At 38.0% G+C, this 11,831-nt stretch overlaps 1 long non-coding RNA gene across 1 annotated transcript; it reads right to left on the reverse strand.

Annotated features, from left to right (window-relative positions):
* Positions 1–4,269: 4,269 nt before the first annotated feature.
* LOC121155976 lies at positions 4,270–11,194 on the reverse strand. Its single transcript, XR_005883776.1, has 3 exons — positions 10,492–11,194; positions 7,338–7,514; positions 4,270–4,691 (listed from the first exon to the last, which is right to left on the reverse strand). It is a non-coding gene; the product is annotated as an uncharacterized LOC121155976 (long non-coding RNA).
* Positions 11,195–11,831: the final 637 nt, after the last annotated feature.

Below are 11,831 nucleotides of genomic sequence, written 5' to 3' on the forward strand. Positions count from 1 at the left end.
GAACAGTAAGCTTCCTTCAGGACTAGGGAGAGAGCTTTCTTTGGTCCTCACTTAGTTCCAACTTTGGATCCCCACCCTATCTTGCAGTGACCATCAGGGTCGCTCCGAAGCCCCCCACCCCATAACACACACGCACGCACGCACGCATGCACACAAATTGGAATAGATAGACAGAGAACAACAAGGATAGCCTGGAACGAGACAGGAAATGGTCAGCATGGACTCACACATGCCTTACTAGGTAGGTCACAAAGATTAGTTGCTCCTCACTAAGGTATTGAAGATCTCTCTGCACACCCCTCCTAAAACTGTTCTATATTTCAACTGTTGACATATGCCTTGTTAGAGTTATAAGCCAGTTAAGACTATCCCAAAACTGCCAAGTTCAGCAAAATTAGGCTTCAACACTATAAACTGCTGAATGCTAAAATGAAAATAGTCATGAGACAGCTGAACAGTACCCTATAGCCATTTTAAGGTGAATAGCAGCCGGTTCTGTGTATAAACCAAAATTGAAATGTCAATAAAGTAGTCAGAGGATGCGGTTAAGAACTTGCATTTTTAAACATATTTGTTACTCAATACCATGTCAATTAATTCCATAATGTTGTAAATTGATGTTGATGTTATGTTGTGGCTTTTAATTGATCGGGATGATATTCTGCCAGCTCTGCTTTCAGACCAGAGATGGTCTCCCCAAGAAACCATTGAATTTATCTGGACAATAAGATGCTGGACTCTATGGTTGCAATGAAAGAATCTTAACTGAACTTGAACTGTAATACTGCAACAAGGTGGAGGAATCCACCTTGGGGGGAGGGTATGGGGAGGGGTTGGGGGAATCCCAGAGCCTATGAGACAGTGTCACATAACGCAATGTAATCAATAAAAAAAAAATAATACATATATATTAAAAAAGATGTGAGGGGTCTGGTACTCACGGGTGTAAAACTGACCAGACTAGGTCTTGACTCCTTCTGAACTTCATGAAAGCTGTGTCTGGGTGAGTACCAGGTAACGCTGGGCTGCAACAACCAACAGGAACCAGAATGGGTGTGACCAGAAGAGCAAGGCCACTGTTCTCACCAGACAGGAGGTGGACAAAGCCAACCAGGGCCAACGACCCACTGGTGTGTGCATGAACTGCCACTGGGAGGAGACTCGATGGAGGAGCTTGGGAAACTCCTTCACCGAGACGCAGATTCTGCAGGAACCCACATGAAGCAAGGCAAGGAGCAGCCTAGACTATTCCAAGTTACAGTGCCCACCAGCATACATGTGGGTCAGATCTGGGGATGGACTAGTCTGAGCCAGCACATAACACCCACTGGCAGATCTGAGAACCAGCATAGAGGGCAGGAAGAGCCAGATCGGGTCTGGAAACCTACACACAAGTGGGCACTGGCCCTGGGTAGGCAAGGCAGAGTCCCAGGCTGGCATGGCACACTACCAGAGGACTGGGCTTGGGACCTGAGGGCTCATGGGGGCTGTGGATTGCCCAGGAAAGGGAGTCTGGAGATGTGTGGGAGTGAGGAGGGGGCTGTGGATTGCCCAGGAAAGGGGGTCTGGAGATGTGTGGGAGGGAGGAGGGGGCTGTGGATTGCCCAGGAAAGGGGGTCTGGAGATGTGTGGGAGGGAGGAGGGGGCTGTGGAATGCCCAGGAAAGGGGGTTTGGAGATGTGTGGGACGGAGGACTGCTGCAGGAGGATGCTACAGGTAAGGAATGACTTCTGGGGGACTTCCACCAACCAGGCTACTGTTATAAAATTGCTACTTCTTCACCAATGTCACCAAATAGGGAGAGAAAAGGTAGACAGCTGCACATACCAACAAATGTCTAAGTGTTGCTTCAGGTCCCAACTACTCTGCTTATAATCCACCTTTCAGCTAATGTGCCAGGGAGGCAGTAAAAGGTAGCCAAAGTACTTGAGTCTCTGCCACCTATGAGCCCATGAGGAAGATGAAAATTGAGATCTTGGCTCCTGGCCCAGCACTGGCCATCACAGCTATTTAGGGAATAAATTAATGGGTTGAAAACATTTTCCAGTATGTCTCTCTTCATCTCTCTGTCCTATTACCTTTTAAATAAATAAATGCCTCATAGGTGCTAAAGCTATGAAAATGAATTAATTGTAATCCCTACATTGAAGGATGTTAAACTGTAGAATGGTAAAGGGTCTTTCAAATATGTAGCTATGGTACATTGCTACAAACCCAACTGTCAGTATGATTGTGCAAGACAACATCAAGAAAAAAGTGACCAATTAAATCATTTCAGCAAAATAATGAAGAGGTAATATTTCAAAGGGTATCAGAAAGCACACAAAGCATATTAGGTAATAGGTACAGTGACTGATGCAGCAGAGGAAAATGAAATGAGTATATTAAATGCTTGTCACAAAACTGAACACTTAAAAGAGACTATAGCTCTTTTATTACTCATAAGAATTCTAGAGGTTGGGAACTATGATTGATTTTATCATTGCTCTTTTATGAATATGGAAACTAGTCTTAGAAAAGTTTCCTGAGCAAGTTACATAGGAAATTGTGAAGACAGAATTTGCATCTATGTCTTCATGACCTAAATGCCTTATCTTTGACCACCAAAACTAGCAAAATAAGACTTGACTCCAAACCAATGCAGAATAACCAAAGGTATTTAAAGTACCACAGGATACTGGAGAGATTATGAGATCAATTAGGAGCACAATGAAATAATTGAATAACATCTTAAATTGAAAAAAAAAGTGAATAAAGACGTTCAAGAAACTTTTCAGCAGCACAACTTCAGCTTTTAATACCTATTAAGCAGAGAAAAGGGATCAATGTTTATACTTGGTTGACTGATACTGATAATCCAAGAGAATGAAATTAGCTATACGGGGAAATTGTTGACTTCTACTAGGGCAAATATATTCACATGTCAGCAGTATATGTAGATCAAAATGCCTTCATAAACATTCAAAAATACAGTTAAGCAATGGTAGTATATGTGGCAAGCAACACATCTTGGATAGCTACATTGAAGCAGATAAGGATAATAATTTTATTTTTATCTACCACAACTTTTTCTTGAGGTTGGATGTAGCCAATCACTGAAGAAGATCTCCTGAGAACTTGCTATTTCCCTTGGAGAGAAAGAAAACATGGCATGTGCCCCCTCTATACAGGACATTAAGTATGTGGCCCTAATTGCTAAGTTCTATCTCAGCTCACATGAAATGATAATGAAATTGTTATAGCTTAGACCCTTAGGAACACTTAAGAATAATGAGAAGGAATCAGTAGCTTACTGTGGCCAGAAAGGTGCCGCAAGATTGGGAGCAGAAGCACAACCCTGAGACTTCCACACTTTAGAAGGGAGGGGGCGAAGCAGAGCACGCACTTCCACTGAAAAGCTCTGAGAGGTTTCCAGAATCTCTGGCTGAGCAGGGTGGGGAAACTCTTTTCCTGTTGAATCAGTCCAGAAAGTGATACCTGCTTTCTTCAAAGGCAAAAACTCCAGAGAACACAAATATTAACAACCTATAATATTACCAAAGTCCCAAATGTGAAACTTCCTTAGCTGATCCTAAAGAAGTGAGAGCAAATGAGTTGCCACACAAAAAAATTCTTAATAACTACTTTAAGGAAGCTCTGTAGTTTCCATGTTCAAAAATATAGATGGCTAAGTGAAATTATGAAAATGATACAAAATTAAAATATCAACAAATAAATAGAAAGGAAAAACTCACCAGATATATCAAGCTGCAGAATACAATAAGTGAACTGAAAAATAAAATAGAGAGCTTCAATAGAAAATTTGATGAAGAAGCAATCAGTGAACATCAGCACATGCATGTGATTTTACAATTATTCAGTTAAAGCAACAAAAAGATAAAAAGAACAAAAAAGAGTGATGAGTATCTAAGAGATTAAAGAGAGACTATCAAGTAAGCCATTTTATGCATGTAATTATCCCAGACGGAAGATAGACAGAGGCAACTTTACAGAAACAATGGCAGTGGGCCTGGTGCAATAGCCTAGCGACTATAGTCCTTGCCTTGAGTGCTCCAGGATGCCATGTAGGTTCAGGTTCTAGTCCCAGTGGCCCCACTTCCCATCCAGCCTGTGGTCTGTGAAAAGCAGTCAAGGATGGCCCAAAGCCTTGGGACCTTGCACCCACGTGGGAGGCCCGAAGGAGGCTTGGCTTCAGATTGACACAGCTCTGGCTATTGAGGTCACTTAGGACAGAAGATCTACCTCTCTGTCTCTACTCCTCTTTATACGACTTTGCAATAAAAATGAATACATCTTAAAAAAAAAAAAAAAGAATGGCAGAAATCTCATCAGTGTTAGGAGAAAACTGGACATCTCAATTCATGAAGTTCAGAGAAAAAAAAAATACTCTGGAAATACATACTAAGACATATTATGACCAAATTGACAAAAGATGAAGAATTTCCAAGGCAGCCCAGCATCTGTCAGGGAACTTCTATGAAACTATTGGCAGATTTCTCAGAAGAATCGTCCAAGAGAGACTGCAGTGGTCCCACATCGAAAGTACTCAGAGCAGCTTGGCCATCCAAATCAACCCTCAGAGATGAAGGGGAAATTCAGATGTTCAGAGGGACTTTATCGCCACTAGATTTGGATTACAAGACGTGTGCGTAGGACTTGTTGCATTTGAAATGAAGACACCAGAAAGCAACCTAAAAACATCAAAAAGCATAATACTCCAGCTTTATAAACATACAGCCAAACGCAGAATATTGTGAGGGTGATAAATAAATTACTGTTACTCTTAATGTAAAAGTTAAAAGACAAAGGAATTAAGAATAACTATTATCCGAAAATGCTCTAATGGATTCACAATGAAGACAAAAATGGCATACCAATACCATAGTCAAAAGCAAACAGTAATTTCCACATGCAATTAATTATATGATGCTTGGCTTAAGGCTCAAGATAACTGCAAGGAATCAAAGCAAATAAAGCAAAAACTCACTGGAATACAAAAGAAGATGGGAAGAGATGAAAAGAACTAATAAAGAGAAAATGTTTTTTAAATGGTAATAATAAACCTTTTTCTTTCAATAGCTACATTAAACATAAGTATATAAAACTTCCAACACATGACTAACATGGCCACATGGATTTTTAATTACACACAGAGACACATACAATGTGAGAGAGATCTTCCATCCACTGGCTCACTCCCCCGATGGCTTTATCAGCTCTGCCACAACACTGTCCCCTCACATAGATTTTTAAAAGTTTATTCAGTTCTATGCTGTCTACAAGAGACTCACATTAAGTTTAAGGACACACATAGGTTGAAAGTGAAAGATGGGAAAAGATAATTCGTGCAAATGATAAAGGAAATTTGGAGTGGCTATACTAAAACTAGTCAAAACGGACTATCAAGTCAAAAATGTTACAAGAGATAAAAAAAATAACTTTTATGATAAAGGGGTCAGTTGATCAGGATTACACAACAATTACACATACACCTGATATCAGAGTACCTCAATATATTTTTTTTTAGAAATTGACTCCCCCACTTTCATAAGTAATTAAAAAATATAGAAAGAAAACCAATTAGCGAACTGACACATGAATGCAACAGACATGGATAATGCTTCAGTAAACAGTAACAAAATTAGGCACACCTGGAACACTTTTCTTGATAAATCACATTATGTCAAGAAATAGGTCTGCATAAAAAAATTTTAAGAGTTGGGCCCGGCAGCGTGGCCTAGCAGCTAAAGTCCTCACCTTAAGTGCGCCAGGATCCCATATGGGCACCGGTTCTAATCCCGGCAGCTCCACTTCCCATCCAGCTCCCTGCTTGTGGCCTGGGAAAGCAGTCGAGGACGGCCCAAAGCCTTGGGACCCTGCACCCACGTGAGAGACCCGGAAGAGGTTCCTGGTTCCTGGCTTCGGGCCGGCACAGCACCGGCCGTTGCACTCACTTGGGGAGTGAATCAGTGGACGGAAGATCTTCCTCTCTGTCTCTCCTCCTCTCTGTATATCTGACTTTGTAATAAAAATAAATCAATCTTAAAAAAAAATTAAGAGTCATATCAAGTATATTTTTACTAGCCAGAAAGGACTGAGATTAGAAACCAACAGCAGTTAAAAAAGAAAAAAGGAAAAACTTGTGCATATGTATAGATAAACAACAAACTCCATAGCGAACAGTTGGTAAAAGAAGAAATCAAACAAATTTGAAAATATTTGTAGCCAAATGAAGAGATACAATCTCCCACAACATAGGGCACGCAGGAAAAAGTACTACAAAGTGAAGTATATAGTGATAAACTTTCACATTACAAAAGAAAGAAAATTAAAAACCAGCTATCTTTACACCTCAAATAATGGAAAAAGATTAATTTTGACAAGAAGTTTAGAGAATAAGCAAAATATAAATTCAACATAAGAGGTGCTCTTTCAAAAACACAAAAAATTAACAATGCTTCACTGTATTATCTGAACGAAAAAAAGATGTAAGTAAGGTCAGAAATACAGCACAGGTAATTCAACCAATTCCAAGGAGAAAACAATCTGTGGATGATCATTGACAAAAATATTTAAGAATCTAAATTCATTAATTCTTAGAAACAACAACAATGACAAATAAGTGCAAAACCTTAGCAAATCAATAATGAGTACAGAAATTGACTCTATCAAAAACTCCCAAAGAAGGCAAGTCTCGGAGCGTATGTGTGTGCAGGTAAATTCTACCAAACATTTAAAGAATCAACAATGACTCTTCTTAAGAGGAAGGAACACTTTTCAACTCACATTATGGGACCAGAATTGTCCTGAGACCAATATTAGACAGGCATTATCAGAAAACAAAACAAAACAAAAACTATAGTCCATATCCAGTAGTTACACGAAAAGGTATTTCAGCACCACCAATACCAGGGCAATGCAAGCGAAAATCACAATGCGTTATCATTTTATATGTTAGGAGGTTTTATATATAAAACAACTGTTGTCAAGGATATTAAGAACACTGCTGATGGGAATATAAAACTGTAGAACTGTTAAGAAAAACAGAACTGAAATACTTTAAGAAATGAAAAATAAAACTTTCATATAAGCCAGTGATTCTACCTCTGAATATTTATGTATAAAAGAATTACAGTGAACATATGAAACAATTATCTGCCTTTCCATGTTTACTACAGGGGTATTTATGCCAGCCAAGATATGGAAATAACCCAAATGTACACTGATATATCAGTGGATATATGTACACACAAGTATATCACAGTATTATATTTTCTTTGTATTCATACACACACACACACACACACACACACACACACACACACACAATTACTCACTCTTTAAAAAGAAGTCTCTTGCCAAATGAAATTATATGGATTAACCATGAGGACTCTGTGCTAAGTAAAACAAGTAGTCACAGAACTGCTGCATGATTTCGCTCATGAGATTCCTAAAATATTTCAACTTTCAGAAGCAGAGGGTAGGATGGTGATTAGCAGAGGTTTCACAGGTTTCTGGTGATGGAGAAATAGGGAGTTATCAAAGACTGAAATTTCACTTTAACAAATTGAACATGTTCTAAGGATATGCTTTACAATCGAGCCTATAGCTTATAGTATTGTGACAGATTTAATACATTCACCACAACAACAAAAAGCTAAGAAATGTGGGTAGAATCTGGAGCGGAAGAATGTCTATTTCCTCCGCTGTAGGGACAGTTTCATGGGTGCACACATATGTCCCAACATAACAAACTGTAAAAAGGAAGAATGTTTTTTTTTTTATCTGTTTTTTAACAGAATTTTTTTTAATCAATTGTATCTTAGCAGAATTTTTTTTTTAATAGGCAGTCATAGCAGCCAGGGTTCTGGCACAGCAATTTAAGTTTCTGCTGGCAAGACCAGGATCTTACAATTCAGGACCAGTTTGAGCCCCTTTTGCTCCAATGCACCTGGTTTCCTGCCACAGCACCCGGTGAACAGGCAGGTAATGGATCGTCCAGGTGAGAAACTTGGATGAAATTCTCGGCTCTTTGTTGGGCCTGCACACCCCTGGCTGTTGTTTTTTTTGTTTTGTTTCTGACAGTCATCTGTGCATACAGCAACATTCTAAGATAAACCCTTGAGACTTCTTCCAGACCCACAGAGGGCCAACTTGTGTGTATATGCATATATACAATTACCTAGCATTGAAAGTTCCTTTGATTTTTGTTTTACTTTCACACATCTCAGATTTGTACATGGATATTCTATTGTGTTTCCTACTGTAGGTGAATATTGAATCTTAATTTACTATCCTTCATAGACCAGAACCTGCCAAAATGGAAATCTAGTAATACAGAATTCAGGTGAAATCCTTACACAAACATTGGATTTGTCATTTATCCTGTGGTTCCTGGCTTTCTTTATTTGGGAGCATTTTCAACCCACCATTTAATCAATATACAGTATGCTTTATTTTATCCAGTATTTTTAAATGTGTTCAAAATACAGCTTTGGGTATCTACTATCCAAAAATATACATCCAGATGTCCATCTTCCTTTAGTGATCAACTCAGCTTTCCTGCTTCCCACACTGCGGTATATTTTCTGTCTTATTTCTGTGCTATTTCTTGTGGATCTCTAGCACACAGTCTACAGTTCCCTACTCTTGCTTACCCTGCTTCTTTGCTACAACGGAGGGTTTAATCTAATTTAGTAATTACATGTAGTTGACCTGAACCCACATGGATAATCTGTCTTCACATGTCCACCAAAAAAAAAAAAAGTAATTTCAAATTTCAAGAAAGACAGAAAGAAAAAGAATATTTTAGAATGTAGTCTTTTAAAAAGAATGAACATGTACATGAAAAAACACGTAGTAAGTGACTTCTAACAAATCAAGCGTTGCTATAAGGAAGAAAAAATGTCAGGGATCTCTGATATATTCAAGGTGTTTGTCTTTTGCATCAGTGTTTCTTTCAAATGTTCTTTACTGTTGGGAGTCTGACTTTTTTAGATCAATAAAACAGTACTGTACATAAAAAAACATTTCAAAAGGAAGAGTTCTGCACAAAGTTCTCATTAAAAAGCCTAGTTATTTGAAGTTGGAATAACATTTTGGTTATAATGACCGTTAATATTCAAATATATGCCAAATATGTATACATATATAAATTCCTACTGACTGTAATTTCACGAACGAAACTAAATTCAGTCAACAAAAATAATGATCCCTATAATTAAGCAAGACTAAAGATTAGAAGAGCTAGAGGGGAATTAATATCAGAAAGTCAAAGTTGAGGAGATACCTGCCCCTTGAGAAGTATGATCTAGTTTTTTGAGTTTTTATAATCAGAAGTTACCATAGATGTGAAAACAACTATGAACCTGAGCATAGATAAATTCCATATATTTTGCAGAGTAAGGCTAGATGATTTTGCTAGATATAGACACTAAATAATTACTTTAAACACCATTAAGGGTCTATAATTTAGATAGAATTATTGGCAAATTTGAAAAATTAAAACAATATAATTGAGCGTGCCACATCAAAATTTCATGTCAGAAAAATGTTCATGTTACTCTAGCTAGGTAATAGATTTCTTGCCCTGTATTTGATGTAAGTAAAACAGTGGTGGAGAATTAAGACGTAACGTTGAGTTCTATCAATAGAAACATGATCTAACAGCGCTGGTCAACAGCCTAAGAAGTAAGAGACTACAATTTTGTAGGAAAACATTACTACTTATCCTGCTGTTTAAAGTAAAGCTAGGATAAAATCTAGTCAGTTCATGTAGAAGTAAAATTTAAGGAAGAATTAAATCTAAAGATTAAGACAGATGGATAAATTTAGTACACTTCCCTAATTTAGTTTTTGATAGATACTGTTATTTTGTTCATTGAAGTTCCACACAGACTTGGAAATTAAGCTGTGGGTTCAGCCATGGCCTTTTTCTTCCCAATTTCTCTCCCTTAATCAAAAAAGAAAGACTATGTAGAGTTGGCTTCAATGATGAAGGAAACTGCTTTGGAGTTGTCCAAAGAGGAAAACAGCCAGGAAATTTGGAAAGTTCAAGTCATTTTTAGACCACACCCGTCTGCTGCACATAGCCTGGGTGACTCCTATTTGGCAGCATCCAAAACAGCGATATGCACTCTGCAGGTTCAGCATTTAGGTCTTAAGAATGTGTGGCCTGAGTTGGCTTCTACTATCTAATTTCATGCAATTCAAACCAGCCACAATGCTACATATTCTTCTAACTAAATCGTATTAAGTGAAAACCTGTCAGACCATCACATGGCAGAACAGCAAACCCTGACCTTTCATGATGCAAAATCGAGAGTGAAGATCCAAGATTTAGCTGAATTAAAATGAAGCTCAAAAATCCTACTAACTCAGCAAATTAGAGATGTACTTAGTGCTTTACAAACTGGAACATCATCAGTGACAACTGGTAATCCAAGCTGATCATCTTTTCACTACAGGTATAAACCAGATTCCGCTGCTTACCTTAGTCCAGAGGATGGAGGGATGGTCGAATTTCCTTCCAGATACTCTAATTCCCTTCCAAATATGGCAATGTCTGCTCACTGGAATTTAATATCATTAAATTAACATTTTGTGGTATAAAATATTTCCTATATGCACCATACTACCTGTGGCAGAACAATCTATCCTAAGAGATGTTTATATATTCCAGATTTCCTTTGATGTAATTTGTTATTTTAAATTGGTCTTCCTGAATTTTAATGCAAAAAGAAATGGTCCTGAAACAGTAAGACAGTCTATAAATGGGGGGGGGGAGGGTAAAAATCACTATTACTCCCACTCTTAAAGCCCAACTCTTCACTTGTTTTCTGGAAACTTACTAACAGGCACTAACATTTTATATGCTCATATTTTGACTTTATCTTCAGAAAGCAGGTTCTGCTGAAGCATTTGATTCTTTTTTCTTTCCCTGACCAGCTTGCTATTTTTCAAATATTTCATTTCTGAAATTTGCTGCAATGCTAATAATTTTGTTTACCCAGATTCAACAGTTGGAGCCACAGTGATGTTTTAAATGTTAGACCAAAAGCTAGAAACAATGAAATTAAGCTTACAATATACTATCAGTGAAGATATGCCATATTTAGTGTTCCTTGTTTCCCAACTTCTCTTCAATCTAACCTACTGGAGAGTATCCTGCAGGTCACTTAAATAGACCTCTTGTGAAGTTTCTTTCAAATCTGAGCATCAACGCCAAAATAGACGTTTTTTCCCATAATATGTGTTTGCATCTATTGAATGGATTGTTCAAAATGTTTTACATAATTTTCTGTAAACAGCACTTTCCGCATCCCACATTGCATGTCCTGGGTTTCATATCCAACTCCAGTTCTCAGCTTCACATTCCAGCTAATGCAGAATCTGAGTGACATTGGCCGAAGCCCAAACAGTATCTGTCACCCTTTAAGGAGATTTGAATTGAGTTCCAGGTTTGAAATTTTTGGCCTGGCCCAGTCCCCAGCCGTTGTAGACATTTGGGGAATGGCCTAGCGGAGGTAAGTGTGTGCCAATCAGCCTTCCTTCCTCTTACTCTTTCTTCTACTTCCTCTCCCTCTCTGCCTTCCTTCAGAGCCACCCTGCCCTCATTCTGCCTCTTAAATATTTCTGAAATCTTGAAATTTAGAGTTTTAACACAAAAAATTATATATTTGAAATGAGCTTTTTTTTTTCAAATTCCCAAATCAAATATTATGTTTCAGAATACAAAAGAGGAATGCTAAATGGAACTTAAGTTCTATAAGTAAAATCAATTTACACATTCCTCCTGAGTTTAAAACTCCAGCCAGTGCTGAATTCAATGA

The sequence above is a fragment of the Ochotona curzoniae genome, unplaced genomic scaffold (genome assembly GCF_017591425.1).
Source record: "Ochotona curzoniae isolate NIBS_2020 unplaced genomic scaffold, NIBS_Ocur_1.0 contig_3190, whole genome shotgun sequence".
Classification (NCBI taxonomy): domain Eukaryota; kingdom Metazoa; phylum Chordata; class Mammalia; order Lagomorpha; family Ochotonidae; genus Ochotona; species Ochotona curzoniae.